We start from the raw sequence: 13,337 nt of genomic DNA, 5'->3' as shown, positions 1-13,337 counted from the left end.
GGAAACCTGTTAAAATAAATTGCAAAATAAGTTCAGCAAGTTACAAAGCAATATTTTCAAAGGTCGTGATCTTCCTAGATTAAAAGAGAAACTCCTTCAAACTGAGTGTCTAGTTACAGTTGCCTTTTTTTCACTAGGAATACCTTAGACCCATGACATCATAGTTCATCAGCCATGTGGGACTACTTCTGAAGCAAAAGTTCAGGCAGCTGCCAGACAGTTCCCAAAGGTGATGGTGGGCCAGAGGTCAGTGCACCAAGGACAAGAAGTTCACTAGGGTGGAGGTCAAAAGACCTGATTTTCCTGTCTGGCTTGCTCATGCATGATAAAACAAAAGAGCCATCAGAAGGGTGGAAAACCTAATTTGTTTCTCAATAAACAGGGAGCCCAAAAGGATGGGATCACCAGGTCCTTGCTATTCTTATGGTAAAACTGGAACAAGAGGGACATAAGACCAATTGGAGGACTAGGGCTGGAGAGTGAAGGCATGGAGACAGTCATTCCCAAACTGATAAGACACAGAGAGTAGACTTTGTACCAGGCCTGGTTCTAAGATAGAGTCCGAATTCCTGGGTGGGAGGGGGAGGAATAGTGAGCTGCGATAGTGAAAAGTTGGGGCTGCAAACATGGAAGGCAGAGGTTTCGGCTCAGGCCCTTGACCTCTAGTGGAAACTTTAGAGGACAATAGGACCTCGGCCAGAGAGCAGTACACATAGAAGGTTTAGATCGAAGATAGAAAAACTGGAGCATATGGGATCTCCTTCCACTTTCCCGAGTGCTCACAGAAGTGATAAAGATCTTGAATGATATCAGGGTCAAACCACTCCTTCAGGGCCAAATGCGCCACCATGGAGGGGCCAATTTTGATTGACTGTTAAGGTCATACACGAGCCATGCTTGATTACAGAGAAAGATAAGGCATTGTTTTTGAGGGCTGGAGCCAATTGGAAGAGGGACCATGTTACTTAAAGAATCGGATGGAACGTGGTTAGAGAAAAGTTCCCATTGTGACCTATAGAGTCAGATCCGTGGATTGCAAGAGTCCTTGAATTCCGGCAGTCTGACTAATGAGAGAATATGAGAGCAGAAGGTGGGGTCATCACCCAGGCACCCACTGGAGCCCATGGCTTAGCCTGTAAAAGGGGAACAGAGGTTGAGACGTCACTCACACCCACTGTTGCCCAGACACGGTGTCTGTAGAGACTAAAAGCTTTAAGTAGGAGTTGTGGTTAGTGTCTAGTGCTACGACTTTTACAAGAGTAGTAGGTGAGAGTAGATCACAACTCAAAGTAGAGTCGCCGTGAGAATTTCCCGTTCCATGTCTTACCTCAAAATTTGGAAGGCCAGTGTGTGGGTGGAGATTGCATAACATTCGGTGGCATGGAAGGAGTTTTGGGGGTGTGTCTTGTGACTGGCAGAAATCCAGGACCCCAGAGCAGTTCAGAGATCCCCCAAAGGGAGAGCAAAGTCACTGGGGGACACTGGATCACCAATGTAAGGTTTTCCCGGCCAAGGCACCAATGTTATGCCATCACAAAACACACCAAACACTGGAGTAAGGGAAAGGGTTTATTGGGGAAAACCCAGCAGACCAGAGGGAAGGGGCAAAGAGGGAAAAGGAGAGTAAGAGAGGGAGAGGAGAGAGGTGAGTGAGAGGAGAAGAGGAGGCTAGTGCACAGAGAGAAAGAGTGGGCAAGAGAGAGGAGAAGAGAGAGAGGAGACCAGAGGAGGAGGCTAGAGAGTCAAATTTAAATTGAAAATGGTAGGAATTGGTATTGTGTAAGATTTGGACCAATATTTGGCCTGTTGATTAAACTACTGGTTGGGATGCACATATCCCATGCAGAGTGCCTGGGTTTGAGTACTGGCTGGGCTCTTGATCCCAGTTTCCTGCTAATATATACCATGGGAGGAAGTGGTGATGTCTCAAGTAGTTGTGTTCCTCCAAGCCATGTAGGATACCTGCACTGAGTTCCTGACATCAAACAGCAGAGCAACAGAGAGAGAAGGAGATCTCCCATCCATTTATTCACTCCTTATGTGGTCAGGACAGCCAGATGTGTGTCAGACTAAAGCACAGGAACTCACTTTGTATTTCTCACATGGGAGGCAGGTGCACAAGTGCTTGGAAGTTCCTCCACTGCCTTCCCAGTTTCATTCCTATAAGGAGCTGAATTGGAAACAAAGCAGCTTGGACTTGAACTGCCTCCAGTAGGATTTTCTGGCGATGTAAGCAATGAATAAGCCTTTTCTGCCAAAACACTTGCCCCTCTGAGAATCTATTGATCATGAGTCTGTGCAGTAGGTATGGAAAGAGAAAGGATATGCGGGTATAGAGTGTCCCAAAGAATGTAACAGAAAATGATATTATTTAAATAAAAGTATAAAAATGGACATTACTTGGACTAATTTGTATGACATAGAAAGAAGTATGATTATCTCCTTCCTTTTCAGCAAGAATCTAAAAGAAACAATAGAATCAATTCCAGATCTCTATATACACTAGTATAATGATTATATATAAAAACAAAATGTGGAATTTTTACCAAAAAATCGTTTAAAATAATCCCAGACATAACATTTAATATTATTTGAACCACATACCTTGATAAAAAGGAACTAGTAGAAGGAATGAAAATAATTCATAGTTATAAGGGATACATCCAAATGGAAATCCAAGGAACCAAATACAAATTTTTGTGTATTTGTATGAGAGAAAGAAGAAGCAAAGAAGATGTTCTTATCATCCTGACCAGTTTATTTTAAGGCTGAAAAAGAATGTGTGTCCTATCAGGAGCTATGGTTCCCTGATAACTCTACACATTCAAACCTTGTTTCAGCCCTTTTCCTCACTTCTTCATCAAAATTCAGAAAAGAAAATCCTGTGTGGAAAATTACAGTATGACTTTCTAAATTTGAATAAATGAAATTAACATATTTAATGTAAGTATGCATATAGTCACACATATTACAGAATATATGTATTTGTAAATATGTGTAAATATTTAAATATATTTCCAAGTGTTCCTAGAACCTTTATAAAAATTGGCTAATTCTGAATTATAAAACAATTTTCAAAGCATTTTAGAGACCTGGCATCATATAAAGTGTTTTGTGTACAAATTAACTTGAGCCAGAAAATCTTTAGATACTAGGAAATGTTAAAAATTCTCCAGATACTAAAATAAATTTTAAAAAGTATTTGATATAATGAATTAAAAATTAACTTGAAACTATTTAGAAATGAATAAAAATTAAAATTCTGCATTTAAAAAGTAAAGCTATTATTAAAGTGTCTGTACTTCACATATAAATAAAAGAAATAGGCAAACATTGAATATTAACATACAGCTAAAGAAGTTAGGAAGAAAACACATTAAACCAAGAAAAAGAGGAGAAATAATAAATATCAGAAGATAATAGGGGCTGGCACTGTGGCGCAGCAGGTTACCGCCCTGGCCTAAAGTACCAGCATTCCTATGGGTGCCCATTCGAGACCCAGTTGATCCACTTCCAATCCAGCTCTCTGTTATGGCCTGAAAAAGCAGTGGAGAATGGCCCAAGTCCGTGGGCCCCTAGCACCCACATGGGATACCCAGAAGAAACTCCTGGTTCCTGACTTTGGATTGGCACAGCTCCGGCCATTATGACCATTTGGGGAGTGAACCATTGGATGGAAGATCTCTCTCTCTCTCTTCTCTCTCTGTGTAACTCTTTCAAATAAATAAATCTTTAAAGAAAGATAGTAAAATATGAAATTATATTACATATTGTATCAACAATAAAGTAGAGAGAACCAACAAAACCACAATTAGTTCTTTGAATACACTGATAAAGGTGATAGGTACTAATGTAATTATCCAAATTAAAAAGAAATAGAGGATTCAAGAATAATGTCAGGAATGAAAATCTGCTCAAATCCCAAGGACATCAAAGTTGTTCAGACGTTGTTGGCAGTTAATTTTTTTAAAGTTGAATGAAATTTCTAGGAAAACATAATTTCCAAAATCAATGAGCATGATTAAGATAATATAAAAAATCATAAATGTTAAAGCAATGTAATGAATTTGAAGAAAAATATTTGTAATTAATACTTGTAGTAAACAGAAATAGAAGGGTGCTTTCTCATTGTGATATGCAAAGTTTATCAAGTATCTACAACAAATATCATACCTAATGGTAATGATTCCCTTTGAGATGTGCCACATCTCATCAGTATTGTGCTGATAATCATGGTGAATGCAGCAGTACAAAATTTACACACATGCCTTCCTACCTGCTTGTGTACATACATATAGGTTTCCTTGCATACACTCTTACAGGTATAGGCAGACATGTTTTTATAAAAATATGTATTTATTTATTTGATATGCAGAATTACAGAGAGTCCATGGTGGAGAGGAAGGTCTTCCATCCACTGGTTCACTCCCAAGATGACCACAGTGGTTGGAGCGGGGCGGATCTGAAGCCAGGAGCCTAGAGCTTCTTCCAGAACTCCTGCATGGCTGCAGGAGCCCAGGGACTTGGACCATCTTCCATTGCTCTTCCAAGCACATTAGCAGAGAGCTGGATCAGAAGAGGAGCAGCCAAGACTTGAACCACTGCCTGTATGGGATGCCAGCACCACAGACAGTGGCTTTACCTGCTACACCACAGTGCTGGCCCAAAACAGATATTTTTTAAAATTCAAGAGTTTGTATCAAAACATGTTAAACTCTCATTTGTTCAAATTGTGAGAGTGTAGATACTATGTTGAAAATAATATATAGATATATTACTAACTTTGATATATAATTAACTATCCCTTCATATAGGTCAACTGAATATTGTATTTATTCATACAAATGATAAATAGAAAATAAAAACACCTTGTTAAATGTCAAAAAGGACTGCATCTATTGAAAAACACAAAACTTCTGAGAACATTCTAGTCCCTTTTTAAAATAAATTAGATAGGATAATAAAGTGAAAGGCAGTCCACAGAATGGACGAAAATACTTTCAAATAATGTTTTACAAGGGATTAGTCTCTAGAATACATTGACTATTTTTCAGTTCTGAGTGTTCTCAAACAACTCAATTACAAATTTGACAAAGGATTTCAACACAATTTCTCCCAAGAAGATACGCAAATAATGCAAATAGCCCATAACCAAAAGGAAAAAAAAAGTATCATTAGTCCTTAGAGAAACACAAATAAAAACCAGAGTGAGATACCCTCATGCTCCCTATGATGGCTATAATTTTTTAAAAAGCAAGCATTAACAAGAATGTGAAGAAATTGAACTGTTATACATTGCTGAAATGAATATGTAATGGTATAGCCATTGTGGGAAATTTTGGTATTTCCTCAAATAATTAAATGTAGAGGCCCGCGCTGTGGCTCACTAGGTTAATCGTCCACCTGCGGCATCGGCACTCTGGGTTCTAGTCCTGGTTGGGGCACCGGATTCTGTCCCGGTTGCTCCTCTTCCAGTCCAACTCTCTGCTGTGGCCCGGGAGGGTGGTGGAGGATGGCCCAAGTGCTTGGGCCCTGCACCCTCATGGGAGACCAGGAGGAAGCACCTGGCTCCTGGCTTTGGATCGGTGCAGCGCGCCGTCCGCAACACACCAGCCATAGCGGACACTTGGGGGGTGAACCAACGGCAAAAGGAAGATCTTTCTCTCTGTCTCTCTCTGTCTAACTCTGTCAAAAAAAATGTAGAATTAGCATATGATCCTGAAATTCCACCCTTTAGTATAAGAGTGCTGAGCCATGTTTGGAATTAGTGTAGTCCTAACGGTTAAGAACCTCATATCCCAAATTGGAATTCTTGGGTTCAGTATCTGCTTCCAATGGCTGAGTACAACTTTCTGGCAATGAAGACACCGGGAGGCAGTGTGATGTCTGAAATAATTGGGTCCCTGCCACCAACATGCAAAACCTGGCCTGGGTTCCAGATTTCAGCTTTGGCGTCAGCAAGTGGCCATTGCAGACATCTGGGGAAGTGAACCAGCAGATAGGAACTTAATTATTTGTCTCTGCCTCTCAAATAAATAAACAAAAATGTTCACACACACAATTCATGCAGAAATATTCACAGCAGAATTATTCATAAGTCAAAAGTGAAAAGAACTCAAATGTCCCTTTGCTAATGAATGAATGAATAATTGTGGTATATCCCTTCAGTGGAATGTTAACAAGCATGAGAAGGATGAAAGTATTGTCCCCTGCTAAACACGGGTAGACTTTGCAAACATCTTTAAATGAAGTAAGCCAGTCACACATTATATTATTCTATTTACATAAAATATCTAGAATAGACAAATCCATTCAGACAGATTAGAGGTTGGAGAAGAAGATATAATGGAATTAAGATGAACTGCTAGTATGTATGTTTTCTTTTAAGGTGTTGGAAACATTTGGTAATATATGGTGCTGCTTGCAAAACATTGTAAATATACTAGAAGTCATTGAATTATGTCCTGGAAAACAGTAAATTTTGGGGCCGGTGCTGTGGCATTACTAGGTAAAGCTGCTGCCTGTGGTGCTGACATCCCATATGGGCACCAGTTCAAGTCCCTGCTGCTCTGCTTCTGATCCAGCACCCTGTTAATATGCAGAAGATGGCCCAAGTTCTTGGGCCTCTACACCCACCTGGGAGACTTGGAAGTAGCTCCTGGCTTCAGATTGGCCCAGCTCCAGATGGCATTGCTATTTGGGGAGTGAAAAAGCAGATGGAAGTGTTCACTTGTGCTCTCTCCACCCCCCCACCCTTCCCTCCTCTCCGTCTCCTTCTCCTCCCCCCTCTCTCCCTTTCTCTCTGCCTCTTGGTAACTCTGCCTTTCAAATACATAAATAAATCTTTAAAAAAACAGTAAATTTTGTTAATTATATCTTAGATTAAGTTATAGTTAACATACTGTTAGTGAATTAAAAGGCATGAAATCCATAGTATCAAGCATCAATGTCTATTAAAGACAGATTGTGTAAGGGAGTGGGATAGTGGAATATATTGAGGTCTAGAAACAGAATTAATCAATTGCAGGCGCTTAATTTACAAGCAAAGTAGTTTGCAGAGTAATGAGGGAAGTCTGGTACTGTCAGTGCATTTTGCTGGGTCAATTGGAAAAATAATGAAACTACCCAAACTCAAAGCATTTAAAATAGCAATTTCACATAGGTCTTTGAATTAGGTGTAAGAAACAAACAAAAAACCAAAAATGATTATGGAAAAAATAAATATTACTTTAGATTGTCTTGCTCTTTTTTTTTTAAGATTTATATATTTATTTGAAAGGCAGAGTTGCACAGAGAAGGAGAGGCAAAGAGAAAGAGTGAGAGAGGTTTTCCATCCACTGGTTTACTCACCAAGTGGCCACAATGGCCGGAGCTGTGCTGATCCAAAGCCAGGAGCTTCTTCAGGGTCTCCCATGGGGGTGCAAGGGCCCAAGGACTTGGGCCATCCTCCACTGCTTTTCCAGGCCATAATAAAGAGCTGGATTGGAAGTGGAGTAGCCAGCACTTGCACCGGCACCCATATGGGATGCTGGTGCTGCAGGTGGCAGCTTTACCTAGTACACCACAGCACCTGACGCTGTCTTGCTTTTTACATAAAAAATAGATGATTAAGTTTTATTATTCAGGGGCCAGTGTTGTGGCACAGTGGTGAAGCCAATGCCAGAGTCCCATATGAGCATCATTTTAAGGCCTGACTGCTGTACTTCTGATCCCTGCTAATGTGCCTGGGAAAGCAGTGGATGATGGCCCACGTGCTTGTTTCCCTGCCACCCATGTGGGAGATCAGGATGAAGCTCTTGGCTCAGCCCCAGCTGTTGCCTGTGGTGTCAGCGTCCCATATGGGCACCCGTTTAAGTCCCAGCTACTCCACTTCTGATCCAGCTCCCTGATAATGAGCCTGCATATGCAAATCCACATAGACACGTTAGAGGTTGGAGAAGAAGATATAATGGAATTAAGATGAACTGCTATTATGTATGTTTTCTTTTAAGGTGTTGGAAATATTTTGTAATTCATGATGCTGCTTGCACAACATTATAAATAACATGGAAAACCCAAATCAAATTCTTGGCCTTGTCTTGGTCATTGTGGCCCTCTGTAGAGGGAACCAGCAGATGGAAGATCTGTGTTTTCCTTTCTCTCTTCCAAACAAATAAGTAAATAAAAAATTTTTAGGTAAAGAGAAGTCAACCCATTGAAAATTAGCAAAAAAAATTGCAGAATACATTTTCAAATGAAAATAAATGACTAATAAATACATAGGAGTTCACTAAAACTCATTAGTAATCCAATACATATGAAAGAGCAGTCAAACTGAGGGCTAAAATTAAGCAAAATGAAAACACTTCCCAGTACAACAGTAGCAACTATCATACTCTATATTATTTGCTAACGTAGAGTGTATACAGCTTTCCTGACCTAGAAAACTTACTCCTAGGCAATGTGCAACAGAATTACACACACACATATAAAAGGATGCTCACTGCAGGATAACCCATAATACCAATATCTGGTAATGCTCCACCTATGCACCAATAGTATATTGGATACCTAATTTGTGGAATATTTGCCATATGGAATACTACATAGAGATGAAAATTGTTTCAAGCAACAAGATACATGAACCTTGCACAAATTATGTCAAGTGAAAAAATTGGACATTGAAGAATATATTGTATATGATTCGGTTATATAGAATTTAAAAGTAAGGTGAAATTTAAAAGGCTGACCTAAAAATGTGGAACTTTGACAAATATATAATTTTAATTAAAATTACAATACAAAAAATCTTTCATGGCATAGTCCAGATGACATGTAAAATTGCAATGAACGTGTGATAATAATACATCATTAATGTGACAAATCCATTATCATACATCTATTTACACTGATAGAACAAGCCATGAGCTTCTAAGTGCTGGTCATATTCTATTTCTGAGTGTTGGCATCACAAAGTGTTCAGTTTATGATGATTTTTAAAAGGAAGATTTTAAAAATTATCTCAGTGACAGGCTGAGAAAGAACAAGATCCCATTTGCTGATTCATTGCCTGCACAGCCAGTGCTATTCCAAGTTGAAGCCCAGAAGCTGAAAATCTATCTAGGTCTACCCTGCAGATGGCAAGGACCCAAGTACTGGAGCCATTACTTGCTACCTCCCAGGGTGTGTGTTATTAGGAAGCTGGAATCAGGAGTAGAAGTGATGCTTGAACCAGCCACTTCCATATGGGATAGAAGTGTCTGATGCAGTGGCTCAACTTCCATGCCAAACACTGTCCCCTGTGATGTCGTAAGGTGTTCATATACTTGCACTTTTGTAAACTTCTTTGAAGATTTATAACTCACAGTGAAAAAATAACTTAAAATATGAAAACAAAAGAAAATTTATCACAATACTCGGTGGCTCTCATGAACAGAAGTCAGATCCAGGGCCAGAGACTTTTGGGGGAGTTTCCAACTTAGAAATGTCAGAGGATTATTACATAATACTACAAGATCCATTAGTTCATCTTTATAAATTAACTGTTTGGTTTCTCCAATGACTTTAGGCCCAGAGAAGAATTTTAATATCTGTATTTAGGGTGATTCATTACCAATTATTAGTGTAGCATTTTGGAGATGGAAGTAACCTTATTTAGTTTTCTGAAATAAGATGCAGACACATAGTCATATGTACAATAAAATGATACACAATAATGTCAACTGCTTTTCTTACTGATTGTGTTCTCCAGAAACCTATGTATTTTAATACTCATACAATATGTGACTTCAAACTTAATTCCCAAGGCAAAAGGAAAAGGCTACCATCTAATGGGTAAAACATAATCTCCTCTGTTTTATGATAGTAATGGTTGGAAATTCAATATTTCTGCTCAAACACAGAGGCAGGCGGGTATATTTACAAAAGGCCTCACACTGTTTGCCATTGCCTTTACAGAAGGTAACATTTATAAAACCTTCCCATCCCGTGGCAGGTGCTGGGTCTTCTCTTGAGAATTTGTGCCATTCAGATATTGCCTTTCATTTGAACTTCAAACACCTTTAAAAAATAGAAGCTTCTCTTTAATATCATTGGGAAATTAAAAACCTTTTATTTTTATCATTGTAATATCTTCCTTGGACTTACTTTTCAAAAATAAATCAAAGCCGGAACTAATTAATCTGTGATAGCCAGCAAAAGCCTAAAAGCAGGAAGAGAATTTAAAAAACAAAGCTTTGTTCTGCTTTTTTTTTTTTTTAATTCACCATAGGTAAATTAAAGTTATATACTAAATAGGGTATTGAATACACTTAATAATGTTCTCCCTTCCTTAGAAAACTGAATCAACTAATTGAATAACTGAAAAATATTTTTTAGAGCTGTACTTCATTTTCTTTCTTTGTTCATTGCAATGACACAAGATAAGGTTAAAAAAAAACTCAATTTAAGTGGAAAATAGATTTTCATATAAGAAAATTATCTGGAATTATTTCATTACTCTATAATAATTGTAACTAATAATGTTGGAATTATACCACTTTTTCTACTTTTTTGAACAGAAAACTAAAAATGAAAACATCTTTTTTTCTTTGTTTTGTTGTTTTTCAGGCGTGGACTCCTAGACCATCTGGTGACTTCAAAGACCTGGTGAGACTTTTTTTTTCCTATGGTACTTTGATATTTTTATTTGTTTTGCCACAAGGTTATGGTTCTTATTATTTTGACTCTACTTCTTTTTCTTAATTCTCCCTTCATTTCTACCTCCAGAAGCTGAATCTCCTAGGACCCGATGCATTCAGTCAATGATACCATAACCCACATCAGATGAACTGATAAATTCAGATTTTTTTTCTTAGAGATTCAACTTGATAGGTCATGACAGCATTGTAGATGGGGGCAGCATTGGTTGCTTAAAACAAAGCAAACCACTGAAAAAGTCTATGACAGGATAGATGAGATGCAAAAGGCTATTGATTTGAAAAAAAAAAAAATGTTTAAAACAGATAAAATGCAATACACGAAAAGAGGACCCGGAAGAGCTGATAGGACAACTGAATTTTTAGAAGTTTTTCAACAGTACAATGTTGATTTTACAGTTTCCATATCGTAAAGCTAGAAATACACTTGAATATACTACCTTTTTCTGTGTGGAAACAAAATTCTTACAACATTTGCTTGACACATGTATTATAGGTGTGGTAAAGATGCTTTTTTGATGAAAAAGATAACTGGTTGAGATAGAAGATTTTCTTTTATGTTGTATATTTTCCCATAGAGCAGCTTTATGTTCCTGTTTGATTCCCCCTAGTTCTATTATTCTCCAAACGTTGAAGAAATACTGTTCATATTCAAATTTATACATTGGAATCCTATAGTGTTCTCAACATATACACAATAGTGAAGCATTTTATCTCATATCTTACTAAAGAAATCACTAGCTTAGATTCATGTGTGTCTGGAAGTCCAAACTTTCCTTATTTCTGGGGTGAATTTGTAATTGTAAACCAAGTGTATTAAGAAATTCTAACCACTAATCTAAGTGAAATAAGTCAGGTCCAGGAAGACAAATATCACATGTTTTCTTTTATTTGTTGAAATTTAAAATATATGACTATAAAGATGGTGAAGAAGCTCTGTCATCAACAGTTATAAATAGTGCTTCACTGAATCTTACCATGTATGTGACAATATCCCTTCATTTCCCATGTTATTATTATGATCATGATTCCTTTTTGTGATATTGAGAGCTGTGATTTTGAGAAAGTATATATACACAAATTTTAACATCAAAATAATTTAAATAATTCCAACTTGATAGACTGCAGGATTATAATCTTAACACCATTCTTCAGTAATCAGTAGGCATTGTACAGTGAGGGAGACATAAAGGTTAGAAATTTCCTTCTTGTTGTCTCTTATGTCTCATTCCCAAATGGATTTCATGGTTTTTCAATGAGTGTCTTATGATGATCTTATCATGCCTTTTCCATGCTGCTTTCACCGCTATATTCACCAGCAAACAGTGACACAATTAATATTAGACTGTATGTGTAATAAATGTTAGTAAAGGCTTGAGGTTACATGAGTAGACATAGCATTTGAAAGGAAAACTCAAATTTGTATATCATATCTTCTTACATTCAAAAGCTACAGGACCATGTCTCTCCACAAAGCATTTTTCTTGGTTCCTATATTCACCAATTTATAACAGTATACCTTATTTTGGGGTCTGCATCCCTCCTAAAAGATTCTATTTGTCCGTGTTTCTCTCTATCTTATTCCCTACATTTGTGCCCTATGATAATGAGTAAAGAATAAGCTACCATTAGATGCTGTGCAGTGATGACAAGCTTCTCATTGTGCAGAATAGTTAAGCACTTCCTTGTGCAGAAACTTGCTAGAAGTAAGATTCTACACTACCTTTGGATAGGGTTACATAGAAATTTCTTCCAAATAACTTATGATGAATCTAGTGCTCTGTATTTAGTTGTAGATAGTAGCAACAAAAACTTGAAATTACATTTTTCCTTAATGGTTTTTGGAATTAATGACCCAATCTCCAATTGATATGTACCCATTAGATGAAGAGTTGGCCTCTCATTTATCTCATCAGTTTCAATCAGTGGAAATCTGTGATTAAGGCATTTATTGGGGGAGGTAGAATCCTATAATAGGCAGCGATTTTGTATCCTCATTTCCATCATATCCAGTCCTAGAGTTACTCAATATTTTCTTATCCTAAACTCATTCTGAGTTGCATGAGTTAGAACCAGAATTTCCTTAGTATCCTTTCTTCTAAATTCTACCTTTATTTGTTTAAATTGTCAGAATGCCCTTCCGCTTCTGGGTCTCTACAGTGATCATCTGAGTTTTACTCCACTTTCTAATTTGTCTCTTTATACTCTGCATTTAATAAACTTGACATGATTGATTCTGAAACACTTATGTTCATATTTATTTGTCCTACCATATTCCCGTAAGCTTCCCCTTGTCTAATCTGTTACAGAAGGGATCTTCATACAGTTTATTGGAAATATAATTGAATGTTTTAGTTTATTTTCATGCAACCATTTTTTTTCATAAAACATGAAAAATGTGTTTCTTCCACATCTGTCAATATATCTATTACCTATTGATTCCTTCAGGCCAAAGTGAAGTCTCACTTCCTCTGGAAAACCATTATGTTAAATATTGTAACACTTTTCCTTCTCCCTGAACTCTTGGTTCTCAGGGCCAGAAAGTCAGCATTTTACCTTAATCTACCATGTTCTAAGGTTCCTGTGTTGTGTGCATGTTCTCTCCTTCACTGTTGTGCAAACTTGTCAAATCAAGTAACAATGCCATTTTGTTTAGTGCAT

The 13,337-nt window shown here is 37.6% G+C and overlaps 1 protein-coding gene across 1 annotated transcript in view; it reads left to right on the top strand.

Moving 5' to 3' along the window:
• PTPRD (protein tyrosine phosphatase receptor type D) overlaps window positions 1-13,337 on the top strand; it is a 1,630,925-nt gene that overhangs the window by 122,173 nt on the left and 1,495,415 nt on the right. The window contains exon 3 of the mRNA XM_070051957.1: window positions 10,588-10,626. The gene's annotated coding sequence lies outside the window, so the exon portion shown is untranslated. The remainder of the gene's footprint in view (window positions 1-10,587; window positions 10,627-13,337) is intronic.

The sequence above is a fragment of the Oryctolagus cuniculus genome, chromosome 1 (genome assembly GCF_964237555.1).
Source record: "Oryctolagus cuniculus chromosome 1, mOryCun1.1, whole genome shotgun sequence".
NCBI lineage: Eukaryota > Metazoa > Chordata > Mammalia > Lagomorpha > Leporidae > Oryctolagus > Oryctolagus cuniculus.
This window is presented reverse-complemented; position numbering and strand designations above follow the sequence as displayed.